This window comes from Heteronotia binoei, chromosome 21, assembly GCF_032191835.1.
Source record: "Heteronotia binoei isolate CCM8104 ecotype False Entrance Well chromosome 21, APGP_CSIRO_Hbin_v1, whole genome shotgun sequence".
NCBI classification, from domain to species: Eukaryota; Metazoa; Chordata; class Lepidosauria; order Squamata; family Gekkonidae; genus Heteronotia; species Heteronotia binoei.
The window spans coordinates 117,292,028-117,307,210 of NC_083243.1; positions in this window are offsets into that span (position 1 = coordinate 117,292,028).

The following is a 15,183-nucleotide window of genomic DNA, read 5'->3' on the forward strand; positions in this document are numbered from 1 at the left end:
GCATGGCTTTTGATTGGCCACTGGAAATTTGATTTACTGTACAGATTGCTTTGGCAGCATCTCCCACACAACCCATGGATCTTAACTGCATGACTGGAAGTAAGATGTGTGTATGTAATATATATATTTAGTCCATATGTTTATTTTAAAAGGTATCATATTAAGTATAGCTTCTTCTTGAAATGTTGAAAAGTTACTATTAGAGTTATCCATAACCTTATCCCTTACATTTTGTTATTTGCTCTGTCTCCTTTGGCAGCCATTTTTTGATTGTGCTCACCAGTTTTGTCAGAATTCCATATGCCCATAGATTCAAAGAGGAATGGGGACCTCTGGTAGTTGTACTGCACTGGTGATATGTCACACACACATCTCCATAAAAGTAGGAGAGGTTAAATTGTGAAAAATTCATTCTCAGACACATGCAACTATGGAAAAAATGGTTGTTAGGGGACTAAAAATGTGCCTCAGATAGACAGATGATACACCAAATGCCAGGAGGTTGCTCACCTCACCCTCCCAAATCTTCTGCTACATCTTGTGAAAAGATGTAACATGGCAAATAGAAGTGATCACAAATCAATTTATAATTTCTAGTGTTAGTAATGAAAATGCTTAGTCTCTGAAAAGTGTGCTATTGTAATGAATGACAAAAGAGACATATTTTGGATTGTGGTTAATTGTATTAAAACTATTTTTAAATATTTTGTACTTTCCCATGGGGCTCATAATATTTTTCTCCCATTATATCCTGTTATCGTAAGTGTTTTTGCTTCAGGATTCCATATCAAAATTTCTCAGGATAATTGTCTATTTCCTCTACTTGTTTCTCACAAATAATGTAAGAGACAGAATTTCCACTCAGAAAAATGAACCACGTTTATAAAACCTATTATTTTTGCTAAGTAAATATGAAACAAATTACCACAGTGAGGAGTTGTAATGGTCTATGACTCTACCTCATACAAAATATTCCAAAATTTCCCTGTATGATTTATCTTGAATATCGTAAGAATACTGTCTTCAGCGATTGCAAATGTAGAAGGACCAAATCAGCTTCATCCATTTTTTAAATTCCTTTTTTGCCACTAGTTATGAAATAACAGTGCATTGTTATTTAAATAGCTTATTGACTTCAATGGACTTAACAGGATGTAACTGTTTAAGATGATGCTGTAAATCATTACATTCAGAAGGGGGGGGGGGGGGGTTGACCTTCCACTGTGAAAATAGACACTGAATTCTGATGTACCACTGTCACCACTATTTTTAATTTTACTCACAGAGCCAAAAACTAGATGCATTGTTTTTGAATGTTCAGTAGAAAGTTGCTTCCCCCACAAAAAAGCCCCACTAAAATGTATTTCCAAAGATATAACTCTTTCTCATGGATATTTTCTTTTATTCCCTCCTCTCAAAGGAACAGGAGATTCCACCCCCCCCCCCATCTACTTACTTGTTGTCTCTGAAAACTTGACTATCACCACTAACTGGACTTGGCTGTATCTTATGCAAAGTTAGGCAGTTTTGATTTCCTGAACATTTAGAAGTCCATTATTTACTTCACAAGATTGTGTAGCACATTTATAAAACAGGAGACACAAAGAAAGCTTGCAATGGTAACTGAATGGGTTACACTGATTTCACCTCCTTCTGAAGTTAATGATTTACAGTGCTATCCTAAACAGTTACATCTTGCTAAGTCCATTGTAGTGAACTTTACTGGGGATGGATTTCACTGATGAATGCTTATTTAAAGGTATTTAGCTTTTATATGTATTATGTAATTCTGGTACATATTCTTTATCCATTTTACACTAATCAGTACCAACTGGAACTGTCATCTTCAAACTGCAATTTTCTGTAAAGCAGACTAAGCATAAGTTTACTAGGAAATGCATAGTGGTTTGTTGTTGTTTTTTAAAATGGAATTGGTTTTGCAGAGCTACTAACAGGCTAAATGGATGGTAAGATTAAATAATCCTGGAAAACTACCCCGTAAAAAAGTCTGCCGTGAAAACGTCATTGTAAAGTACTGGGGTTGGCGCAGTAAGAGACCAGAGTCGGAGAGTGATTTCAGCAAGCTTTACTTCAGGAACACACACACAGACTGAGCTCTATTCAAACTTCCCGCTCTTATATACAATTCTTGCCCCCTTCTGATTGGTCCTTAACTATTTACATGGATTGGCTATTTACAGGGCCCTAAGGGCCTATCAGGGTACAGTATGAGCCTAGATGTTGATTGGCTACTTATGTTTCAATCCTTCCCCTGATTGGGCATGCTTAGGCCTTCTCTGGAACCCTGGTGTGGAGTACAAGCTTTGGCTTGTTCAGCTTCCCTCCAAAAGTAACAGTTCCCTCCAAAAGTAACAGTTCTCCCATTTAAGCCTAGGACACAACACCCCTCCCCCCATAGTTCCAGCTATCAGGTGACATAGTCCTGGAGATATACCGGAGGGCGGCGGTCTCGTGTCGAGCGTTGGAGCTCCAAGGGGACTGGGCGTTCCGACTCGGTTGGTGGTTCTGCGGCTGCAGAGCTGGAGACATCTGGGACGGCGGCCCCGGGAGACCTGGGTTCAGCTGCGCGGTCGGGGGTCTCCTCCTGCTGGGCAGAAGCGGGCTCCACAGAACCCTGTTCTGTGTCAGGCTCTCGGGGACTTATGTTGTCCGGATCTGGAGCCTCTGACCTTGGCTCCCCGGCAGGCAGGCGACCTCAGAGTTGGTCGATGTGTCACCTCAGGAGATGTCCACCCTCCAAGGTCACTGCATAGGAGACCGGTCCGGTGACGTGGTCCACCTTTCCAGGGAGCCAGGCGGGGCCAGTGGTGGCATAGTTCCGTGCCCACACTGTCTCACCTGGGTAGAACCCTCTGGGGGCTTTAAGGTGTTCCAGCGCCGGTCGCCTGTCTGGGGCTCGGTCAGGGTGCAGCTTGTCCAGCAGGGTGCAGATGCGGCGGCCCACGAGGAGTTCTGCTGGACTGCGACCTGTGGAGGCAGTAGGTGTGGTCCGGTAGGCCATTAGGAAACACGCCATGTCTTTTGGCCAGTCTGAGGGGCCCAGACGGTTCAAGGCCTCCTTTGCCGTGCGCACCATCCACTCTGCCTGGCCATTGGTGGCTGGATGAAACGGGGCAGAGTGAATGTGCCTAATGAGGTTCTTGGCCAAGAAGTCCTGGAACACTGCGGATGTGAATGCTGTGCCGTTGTCGGTGACGATGGTCTCCGGCAACCCGTGGGTTGCAAAGATGGCCCTCAGAGCCATGATGGTCGCCTGCGATGATGGCAAGGGCACCTGGACCACCTCCAACCACTTGGAGTATGAATCCACTAGTATGAGTACAGTCCGCCCATGGAAGGGGCCAGCAAAGTCCATATGCAGTCTTGACCAGGGGGTTTGGGTGGATTCCCATGATTGCACTGGGCCACGTGGGGGGGTCAGGCCTTGACACCTGGCATGTCGGGCACCTTTTAACCCAAGCCTCAATTTCTGCATCGAGGCCGGGCCACCAGACATAGCTCCGTGCGAGAGCCTTCATGCGGACTATGCCCGGGTGTGCCTCGTGCAGGGCTCTCAGCACTTGGTCTTGCAAGGGTTTGGGAATGACGACTCTGTTGCCCCATAGTAGGCAGCCTTTGTGGGTGGATAGTTCGTCTTTCCGGGCTGCAAACAGAGTAAATTCCGTCCCAGTCGAGCCCTTGGGCCACCCCCTCCCCACCCAGTCCAAGACACGGGAGAGGACTGGATCACGAGCGGAGTGGGCAGCAACGTCGCGGGCGAGCAATGGCCTGTCCGGAAGCATGTCCATCAGTAGGATCTGATGAGCCGGGGCTGGATCGGGATCCACGTCAGGCAAGGGCAAGCGGCTCAGGGCGTCAGCGGGGCCCATTGCCTTGCCCGGGCGATGCACTAGGGTGTAGGTGTAGCCGGCTAGAAAAATGGACCAACGGAGGACCCGTGGGGACAACACCTGAGGGGTCTGCCGGTCCGATGCAAAGAGGCCCAAGAGGGGTTTGTGGTCCATATAGAGGGTAAAGGGCCAGCCGTAGATGTAATCATGAAATTTTTTGACGCCGGCCACAACTGCCAACCCTTCTTTGTCGATTTGGGCGTAGTTCTGCTCCGCTGACGAGAGGGTCCACGAGTAGTACGCGATAGGGACTTCGGTCCCATCAGGGAGTCGGTGGCCCAGAACTGCCCCCACGCCATAAGGGGATGCGTCGCATGCAAGGACCAAGGGCAGGGTCTCGTCGAAATGGGCAAGGACGGAGTTGGACATCAGGAGGCCCTTGATATCCTGGAAGGCTTTAGCGTGCTGGCGGCCCCATGCCCAGGGTCGGTTCTTGTCTAGAAGTCGGTGCAGGGGTTCGGCCACCGCTGCCTTGTGGGGGAGAAAAGCATGATAAAAGTTTAGGAGGCCGAGGAAGGCCTGGAGTTCTTGCTTGTTAGTGGGCGCTGGAGCATCTCTGATGGCACGCAGCTTGGCGTCGGAGGGGTGGACCCCCTGGGCATCGATGGAGAACCCCAGGAATTCCACCCGATCCACGCCCAGGAGGCAGTTCTCCCGTTTGACCTTGAGGCCGGCTGTTTCAAAACATTGTAGGACTCCTCTAAGGCGGGCGGCGAATTCTTCAGGCGAGGCTGCCGCGATCAGCACATCATCGAAGAATGGAGTGACTCCGGGAAGTCCTTTTAAAAGAGAGTCCATGAGTTCCTGGAACAACCCCGGAGCCACACTCACGCCAAATTGCAACCGCTTTACTCTAAAGGCCCCCCGGTGGGTCACAATTGTTTGGGCGTTGGCCGTGGCCTCATCCACCGGCAGCTGTTGGTAAGCTTGGGCCATGTCCAACTTGCCAAAAATTTTTTGCGCCGGCTAGGGTGGCTAAAACGTGGCTGACGATGGGCACAGGGTATGCGTGGGCCTGAAGAGCCTTGTTGAGGGTGCACTTATAGTCTGCACAAATCCGCACCTCCCCACTGGGCTTGACTGGAGTCACGATGGGAGTTTCCCAGGTTGCGTGGATGACAGGCTCTAGTATTCCCTGTGCAATCAGTTTATCCAGTTCCTCCTCAATTTTAGGCTTGAGCGCGAATGGAACTCGCCGTGCTTTAAGCCTAATAGGCCGCACTGTGGGGTCGAGGTGTAGTGTAACCGGGGGACCCGTGTAGCAGCCCAAGGTGCCATCGAAAACGGCTGGGAACTCTTCACAAACCTTGTTAAAGTCCACTCCGACAGTCTTATTGACCCCCCTGATCTCTATTCCCAGGGGCTTGAACCAGTCGAGACCCAAAAGGTTTGTAAGGTGGTTCTTGAGCACTAGCACTTGTAGCTGGCCCTTGAACCCCTTGTATTGGACTGGGACCAGGCCCACTCCCAAGATAGGCACCTTATTCTTCTGGAAGTCCACTAAGGTAAACCCCGGGTCCCTGAGACGAGGCCTCAGCCTGGTGGGAATTTTAAAAAATGTCTCTGCCGCTATAACAGATGATGCTGACCCAGAGTCCACCTCCATTTGGCAGGGCACCCCCCCGATCCCTACATTGACCCGGATTTTGGAGGGCCTGACTGGCGAAGGTAGGTACTGTACCGGGTATGGGTGGGCGTGGAGAGCGTCGGTCTCGAAGTCTGGCTGGCCTTCGGAGTGCGCAGATCTTTGCGGGACGCGTGCTCGGGATTTGGATCTGCAGGCGCAGGCGATGTGGCCTTCCTTGTTGCAGAGTCGACAGGTGGCATTCCGGAATCGGCAGGTCTTCCGCTCGTGCTGGCCCCCGCAACTTGCACATGCAGGTATTGTCTTGTGTCTCATGCCCTGTGGGACATGGGTGGTCTTCCTTCCTGCTGAACGATAGCCGGTTTGTAGAGCTTTGTCCTCGTCTGAGTCCTCTGTAGATGGTTCAGGGTTGAGCTGGTGTGCCGCAGCCTGTCTTGTCAGCCGTGGCTCTGCTGATCTGCCCTTCTCCCAGCTGGTGGCCACATCGATTGCCTTTGTTAGGTCGGACTCGGGGAGGGACAGGAGTTTCTGTACTAGTTTTTCATCCCTCAAGCCCCATACAAACTGGTCGAGAAGGGCTTCGTTGAGGTCTGCGAAACTGCATTGGCTTGCCACCCGGCGCAGGCTTGTCAAGAACGCCATCGTGGTTTCGCCTGCCTTCTGTGTCCTTTGTCGGAAGTCCCAGTGCCGGGTGAGCTTGGTTGGCTGGGGCTGGAAATACTTCTCCAGAGTGCTGATGATGTCGTCCACCGGCGTCTCTGAGAGCTTCCTGGGTTGGAGAAGAGCCCTGGCTAAGTCCACGGTCTCCGTGCCACACGTACTGATAAGCAGAGCTCTCTGCATGGTAGTCTCTGTAATCTTCCAGAAGGTCAGGTATGACTAGAAGCCTTCAACCCACGAGTCCCACAGCTCGGGGCGATCGATGCTAAAGGGCTGTGGGAGGTTGGCTGGAGCCTCCATTCTTGGCAGCGTGTCTGGGTGGCTTGCGAGCTGGGGTGTGCGCAGAGCGGAGGTGCGGACCCAGATGGCTTGGATTTAGCCACCTTTCCGTGTTCCTGGTTCTGTTGCTGGTTCTTACTGGCATCCCATCCTCGTCGCCAGTGTAAAGTACTGGGGTTGGCGCAGTAAGAGACCAGAGTCGGAGAGTGATTTCAGCAAGCTTTACTTCAGGAACACTCACACAGACTGAGCTCTATTCAAACTTCCCGCTCTTATATACAATTCTTGCCCCCTTCTGATTGGTCCTTAACTATGTACATGGATTGGCTATTTACAGGGCCCTAAGGGCCTATCAGGGTACAGTATGAGCCTAGATGTTGATTGGCTACTTATGTTTCAATCCTTCCCCTGATTGGGCACGCTTAGGCCTTCTCTGGAACCCTGGTGTGGAGTACAAGCTTTGGCTTGTTCAGCTTCCCTCCAAAAGTAACAGTTCCCTCCAAAAATAACAGTTCTCCCATTTAAGCCTAGGACACAACAGTCATGATGCAACATCACCCCAGAGTTGGAAACGACTGGTACTTGCACAGGGTACTTGCACAGGGTACTTGCACCTTTACCTTTTTATGATTTAAAAACATACACTTAAATAAGGATACTGCATTCGAAATCATACATATATGTAGAAGATTCTGCAGCAAAACATCTTACTTACCTGTTAGTACGTGAGTATAATACATTTTCCAGAAAGGGCAAACTCTCTGAATATTCCCCTGCCATACCAGAGTATGCTAGAAATGAAAGGCAAACAATAAGGCGAAGCAGAAAAGATGCAGGTAATTAAGGTGTGGCTGAGAGTTCTAAAAGAAACATTCCTTTGTAGTTCTTGCATAAGTTTAAATCATAACTGTTCAGTGACATATGCTGACTCTTGTTAAGTAGTTTCACCTTTAGAATTACTTTCACAGGTTGTACCCAGTCATGCTTTAAAAACCACTCTGGATTTATAAATATGCAGTTTCTCAAATATGTTCAAAACCAATCTATACTTATTAGATAAGGTTATTTTTACAAATTATGACATGTTTTTTGTTAAGGGAAGATTTTCATACAATATGGAACTTTTTAAACCAATGTCTATATTACGGCAGGAAAAAATTGAAGGAGAATGTTAACATCCTGTTTGATTTGTTGCATTTACCCTTATCTTCCTGCCAAAGAGCTCCAGACACCATGTAGAATTATCTAATTCTGACATCACAATATTCCTTTAAGGCAAGATTAAGTTTAGAGACACTGACTTGCCCAAGTGCCCCAGTGAGTTTCATAGTGCACTCATAAGGATTGAATGGGAAAGTCTTATGCGACTGGTCCCATTATAAACATGCCTCACTGGTGTAACATTGTACAACTGGGAAGCACCTCTCACTCTCTTGTAGATATGAGTAAATCTAAAGAATGTTGGTTTCTCACATGCAGTCCAGCCACATACCATAGTGGCTCAGAACCTGACATAATAATCTGTGAGAATGGTTAGCCCTTGAAAACACTCAGAACCATCTTTTTAAAGTCCCTGATTTAAGAGGAGCTTACTATCATAAAGCTTTGGTCCTAAATCTTCAGGGCAACTCAGTCAGTTCTGTGTGCTGGAGTGCCTTATTTTTTAGCACTTTATTTTAAAATTTGTTGAGCTAAAAATCTCAGCCAATAAATGTGGATGTACCATACTCTTTTTATGATACATAATATTTAAATCCCATCTTTTTATAATTCCCTTCTGTTGTCCAACAATCTGTTGAAGTATTTTGTAGTTCGATTCCTGTGGCCCAGTACACTGCCCAGGAAGCTCACATAATATCGCCAGGACTCAGGCTCACAAATCAATGCCTTCCCCATGTCTGGCTTTAGCACACAGATGCTGCACAAGAATATTAAAAGACCAACTATGCTAAATACACATATTATACATTTGTTTATTGTGTGAATGACAATAAACAGAACCACATACGTGGCATAGCTGTAGCATGGAGTGTAAATGGCCCAAGTGCCTTCCATTTTAGGAATGAATGGATGTTAGATGGCCCAAGTATCTGCCATTTTTAGGAATGAAAAGACTAACACTGAAACAGAAAAATTGTCACAATCCTGCTATAGAGATTAAACCCCTGAGAGAAACAGGAAAACTATTTGAACCCAGTGCATAGCTTTCAGAGCAGGGTGGGAATCCAAGGACTACCAGCTTGTTCTATAACTGGCTGCAGATTGCCTTGCTGTCTAAATTAAAAAGAGATTGTAGATTCCTTGTTGCAGAGTGTTAGAGTCTTATATGGTATATTGGTAGTTGATTTGAAAGACTTGATACTAAGAGAAGAGTTGAAGAAGAGTTGGTTTTTATACCATGCTTTGTGCTTGCTACACAGCCCTCACCCCACACTCCAGTTGGCCAGGTCTGGGAAGGAAAGAACTTACATGACTTTTCCATACCTTAAGCTATAGTGGGGAACCCCCATGACCCTGCAGCTGGGAGCACTCCGTGTAGACCTGGGTTCAGGAGTTTTATATGCAACCTCTCCCCTTCTCTTTAGGATCTTCAATCTGCTTCCAAAAAGTGGTACAACCTCCCTACTGTCAACTTCTGGATTACTGAGATCATCAGTTGCCAAGGGCAACAGCAGGTTGGCTGAGAGCCAGTTTGATGTAGTGGTTAAGAGCAGCGGACTCTAATCTGGAGAACTGGCTTTGATCCTCCACTCTTTTACATGAAACCAGCTGGATGACCTTGGGTCAGTCCCAGCTCTCTCAGAGCTGTCTCAACTCCACCTACCTCACAGGGTATCTACTGTGGGGAGAGGAAGGGAAGGCAATTGTAAGATGCTCCAAGACTCCTTTGGGTAGAAAAGGCATGGTATAAAAACCAACTCTTCTTCAACTTTTCTCTTAGTATCAACTCTTTCAAATCAACTACCAATATACCGTATAAGGCTCTAATAGTCTGCAATGGCTCGACCCACGTTGTGACCAAGGTTGTGGGCGGACAGTTAGAATGGTGGCCCAAATATTTACAAAAAGCCAGGCCCAAAAAGGAGCCTGGGGTAGTACTGCCACCAGACTGAGTATTCCCGAGCCCTTAAGTCCTCAGTCAAACCTCAGACTCACTGGGACTATACTAGGGAAGGCCAAGCCGCTTGCAAGTAGCAAGGAGTTCCCCAGGCAAAACAATATCTTTTTGGTAGTCAGGCAATTGCCCCCCCATTCGGAATAAAGAGACATACAACAAGATTGGTATAAAGGGCCACTTTTATTAAATGATGGCAAGGGGTAATAACGTGGGGCCAGGATGGGCCAGGGGTCAAAACCAAGACCACCTCCCCAACCTGAAACAGGGCGAGCCACAGGCCCCGGGATTGAGCCGACCCAACGGCTCAAAACCGGCCGGCCAGGCACAGATCCAGTCCACCTGAGCTCCACCCTCCCCGTGCCGTACAGCCTGGGCTGTGGACCACTCCCTAATGACTGGATCACCAGGCTTCCCTGGAGCCAACCTTGCGCCGTACAGCATAGGTTCCCCAGGTAGGCCCTGCACCCCCAAAGGTGCGTTGCCATGTGCGCTCACCGAAATGCCCCCAATAGAACATGTCCCCAAGGGTAAACCTGCCAAGTGACCTAATTATAGCACCGCCAAAACCAATTGCCAGCGCACCTCCCGCAGTGTAAGGTAGGCAAAAACACTCCCAAACAAGGCCAATCGCTTGGAAGCGAAAAATTCCTACCTGGCCCCGCAATGGCGACCAGCCTGTGCCTACACTGCATGAAGGGCGGGCGGGCGGGCCGACAAAACCTTTTCCGAACTGCGCCACGAGGGGACGGGCCAGCCTATAAAAGGCTGCCCGCCCACAAGCAGCTGGAGGAAACCATTGTCTCCCATCCTGCAGGGGAGGCAATGGACGGCCCCCAGCCTAAGGCGGCCGATGGGCCGCCCAGCTGGGCAGTGCCGAATTGCCCCCCCATTCGGAATAAAGAGACATACAACAAGATTGGTATAAAGGGCCACTTTTATTAAATGATGGCAAGGGGTAATAACGTGGGGCCAGGATGGGCCAGGGGTCAAAACCAAGACCACCTCCCCAACCTGAAACAGGGCGAGCCACAGGCCCCGGGATTGAGCCGACCCAACGGCTCAAAACCGGCCGGCCAGGCACAGATCCAGTCCACCTGAGCTCCACCCTCCCCGTGCCGTACAGCCTGGGCTGTGGACCACTCCCTAATGACTGGATCACCAGGCTTCCCTGGAGCCAACCTTGCGCCGTACAGCATAGGTTCCCCAGGTAGGCCCTGCACCCCCAAAGGTGCGTTGCCATGTGCGCTCACCGAAATGCCCCCAATAGAACATGTCCCCAAGGGTAAACCTGCCAAGGACAGCGCCAAGCCTCTGCTTAGGCGACTGACCCCCCACAAGCCAGGACATGTTCCAACCCTTGCCTGAGGTCGGCCAAGAAGACCTCATTGCCCTTCTTTGACAAGTGGACCCCATCCGGCCTATACAGTTCGGCACGTTTGGCCTTGATAGAAGGATGCGGGACGTACTTTCCCAAACCCCCTTCCATTGCGATACGCAAGGCTCTGTTAGCCTTCCACCTAGCCCGCTCCAGGCCCTCCGGGTCCCAAGCTGCCCGCCACACCCGGCGCGGCAGCATGGCCGACCACAGGACGAGGACGCCAGGCCACCTGCGCTTTATCAGGGTGATGTCATCCCGGGCCTGAATTGATAGGGCCTTACCCTTTACTAGGCCCAAATCATTCTCCCCCAGGTGAATCACCAAGATATGGGGGGGCAGGCCCCTCCTCTCCTTGAACAAAAGTGAGAGGAGTCCTGCCCACCGCATTCCACGCCGGCCTTGCCACTCAATCGTGGCCTGCTCACTCAGGCCCAACTGAGGTCCTCCTGGCATCCGACGTGCCTGATGTGCCGCCCAGAAGACAATACTGTGGCCGCAAATGAGGATCCTCCTCCTTTCCCGGCCAGCCACAGCACCTGAGAAGAAACAGTAAATTCAACAATATTAACAGCCAACATAACTAAAACGCCACGCATACTTACGGCACCAGGGGGCGAATGTAAGACCTGAAGGCCCGGGACCTCCAACGGCCCACCCGGCGAATGGCATCGCCCTCATATCCCATAGCTGCGGCGGTCGAGGCAGCACCTATGCGGAAGGAATGGGTACCAAATCGCACCCCCCCAAGTCCTAGCTTCTTCAATGCCCGGGAAGTGACGGCCCAAAACTGAAACCGGGAAAGCGGGGTGAGGTCTTCATGGCAGAATAACAAGCCGTTAGACACCCCCCGCTTGTCTAAATATAACTCCAGAGCCCGGACAGGACATAACTCCACATCCACACAAGGGCCCAAGGTGATAACGTTCCCCCTCTGTTTCTGGTCAGTTTTGGACATACGAACTCGGATGACAGCCTGCCCCCCAACCAAACTAACATCGCCCACCATCAGGGCCCTACCGGAAACGTCGTTGCGCGAGCAGGCCACCAACTCCGAGACCCTCAAAGCCCCGAAAAATGCGGTTAACGCCGCTGCATGAAAAAGTGCCTGCTCGAAACTGGACCCACAAATTGCTGCCCATGTGGCCTGAAGACCCCGCAATATCGATGGGGATATTGGGACCCGATTGTCGACCTGGCGGCCCGCCTCGCGGGCCCACCCCTCTAACAGCTTGGCAATCCGGAAGTCCTTGGTAAATTCAGGGTGCCCCTCGGACCTGCTAGCGAAAGCCAATCCGGCTAATTGGCCCTTGATAGACTTAACAGACAGGCCGCGATCCTTCTGAAACACACAAAATTGTAACAACTGTTCAACTGGGGCCGGCCAACAAGCCTCTAGCCCGGCACCTGCTCTGAACATGGAAAACTGCTTGGCCGCCCGGTCATATGCCTTCCTTGTACTGGGTGCAACCGCGAGTTGAATGGCCCGTGTCACTTCTTCCCTCCAATTCGCCACAGCTCCGCGGGCATTGGCACAGGACAACTGTCGGCCTCCGGGGCGAGTTGTCGGAACCGCTCCATCTGTTGGCGAGACAGAGCGTCCGCCACTCCGTTATTAGACCCGGGAACGTGCCGGGCGGCAAAAAGCAAATTCAGTTCAAGACAGCGCAAAGTGAAACGTCGGACCAAACCCATAACTGGGGGGGACCTAGATGTGAGGTTATTGACAACATGTACAACCGCCATGTTGTCGCACCAGAAGTGCACTGTATGGTTGGCCAAGTCCCTTCCCCAAATGAAAACAGCTACAACTATCGGAAAAAACTCCAAAAATGCTAGGTTGCGGATCAGCTCAGAGGAACGCCATTCAGCCGGCCACGGTTCTGCACACCACTGGCCCCGAAAATAAACTCCAAACCCAGTGGAGCCCGCCGCGTCCGAAACAATCTGCAGTTCGGCCTCGAGCAACAAGACCTCCCGCCAGAAAGATGTCCCGTTGTAGCGGAGAAGAAAAGACTCCCACACCTCTAGGTCCTCGCGCATGCGCCGAGTTACGCGCGTAACATGGTGAGGCGAGCGCAACGCGGCCATGCCTTCACAAAATTGCCTCAAAAAGGCTCTCCCGGGGGCAACAACCTTACATGCAAAGTTCAAGTGGCCGACCAACTGTTGCAGCTCGACCAAGGAAACTTTCCTCCTGCCCTTCATGGCAGTCACCATTTTTCGCATGTTACTCAGCTTGTCCGGGGGGAGTCTCGACGCCTGTTGCATGGTGTCCAATTCTATACCTAAAAAGGTTAACACCGTCGAAGGGCCCTCTGTTTTCTCCGGAGCCAATGGCACGCCCAAGTCCGCCGTTAGCCGTTCAAACGACCGCAACAAGTAAGCGCATTGGCCAGAACCCGCGGGGCCCACAAACAAAAAGTCATCAAGATAGTGCGCCGTGTCGCGCAAGCCCGTCCTAAATTGCAGTGCCCACTCCAAAAATGAACTAAAACGCTCGAAGGCGGAACAGGATACGGAACAGCCCATGGGGAGGGCCCTATCCATGTAAAAACTTCCCTCAAAACAAAAACCCAACAATTCAAAGTCCTCAGGATGCACAGGCAGCAAGCGGAAGGCGGACTTGATGTCACATTTGGCCACCTCCGCGCCAGGCCCACAATGCCGCACTATACGAACTGCCCGATCAAAGGATGTATACCTGACTGAGCAAAGCTCGTCGGGGATGGCATCATTAACAGACTGACCTCTTGGATATGATAAATGATGTATCAGCCGGTACTCCCCCTTAGCCTTCTTGGGTACCACCCCCAACGGGGAGACCCTCAAATTAGGCACTGGTGGCTCGGCAAAGGGGCCCAGGACCCTACCCTCTGCACATTCCTTCTGAATCTTGTTCCGCACCACGTGTTCCAAACCCCTAACCGACCTTAAATTGGAACACATAAAGGGGGTGCGAGGACCTTGGTATGGGATCCGAAACCCGAATTCAAAACCTTCCAACAAATAACGCTTATCCTCCAAACTTGGATAATAACGCAAAAGCTCAGTGAGAACCGCTATCCTGATTGGGCTGGGGCCCTTTTCCAGGCGGCTGATTAGGGCCCCCGGGTCTCTTGAAGCCCCCCCTCTGCTTTGACTTGCTACATGCCGAGAAGGCATGCGGACCTCCGCAAACCGGACATTCGTGCCGGTACCTACAAAATTTCCGAGAGCACGCCCCCTGGGAGGTAAACTCCCAACAAAGCAGCCGAGGTTGAACCGACTGCCCCGCGGGCCCGCGGGTACCGGCAGGGTGACTAGCTTTCTGGACGATGTGGCCGCTGTCAGATCTCTCACCTGCGTTAGGCTTAGCAGGAGCCATTAGCTGTAACCAGAGCTGCTGGCTAATCTGGTCTCACGGTAAATTGGGATTCACAGCGGCCCTCATCCGGAAGGCCTCGTCATACTGGAGCCACGCCCCTCCCACAAAATCACTGTAGGCGCGATAAATAATATCGCAATATTGAAATAGCGGGGCCGCCCGCCAGGGCTGAGCTCTGGCAATCACTCCAGCGTAAATCAAAAACCCTGGCAACCAATTAGCCCAGGTCCGATCAATTTTCCTCTTTCTAAGCTTCTCTTTGTCCTTTTCGTCCATTTCCTCCTTCGGTTTTTTTTCCAACTCCCTAAAAAGTAGACTAAAAACGTCCACGTACTCGCCTTTCAATATCTTTTCTCTAGTCGCCGCCGTAAGGTGATCACCTAGCGGTAAGGCAGAATCGCCAAAGGGAATGGCATGGAAAGGCACGGAAGCATAGGCAGAAGATGGATAGGCTGGTAACCCCAACCCTCCCCACTGCTGAGCATGCCACGGGAATGCGGGTGACAAAACCGTCGGGGAGCCCCATGGAAGGGCGCCACCACCTGAGGGGGTCAAAACACCCCCAGCAACATTGGGTTGGCCCGCACCTGTGGAAGACAATGCGAAGGCAGACCCAGTACCTGTTTGTCCCGGCATTCCGGGCAGGAGGGGAGGCCACACTACCTGCGACTGTTGACTCAAAGGGGGACCCCCCACAGGGCATTGAAAGGCCGGCCCTTGGGCTGGCACCGATGAGCCTGTCCCAGGTCCTACAACCGGGCCCCAAGGGCCCCAGGGCCACCCTCCACCCTGAGGCTGCAATGAACACTCACCTTCCTGCTGATGTGGAACGACTGCCACCTCCTCGGGCTCCTGCCCTTGATCCTCTTCGGGCGTCGCCTGGTCTGA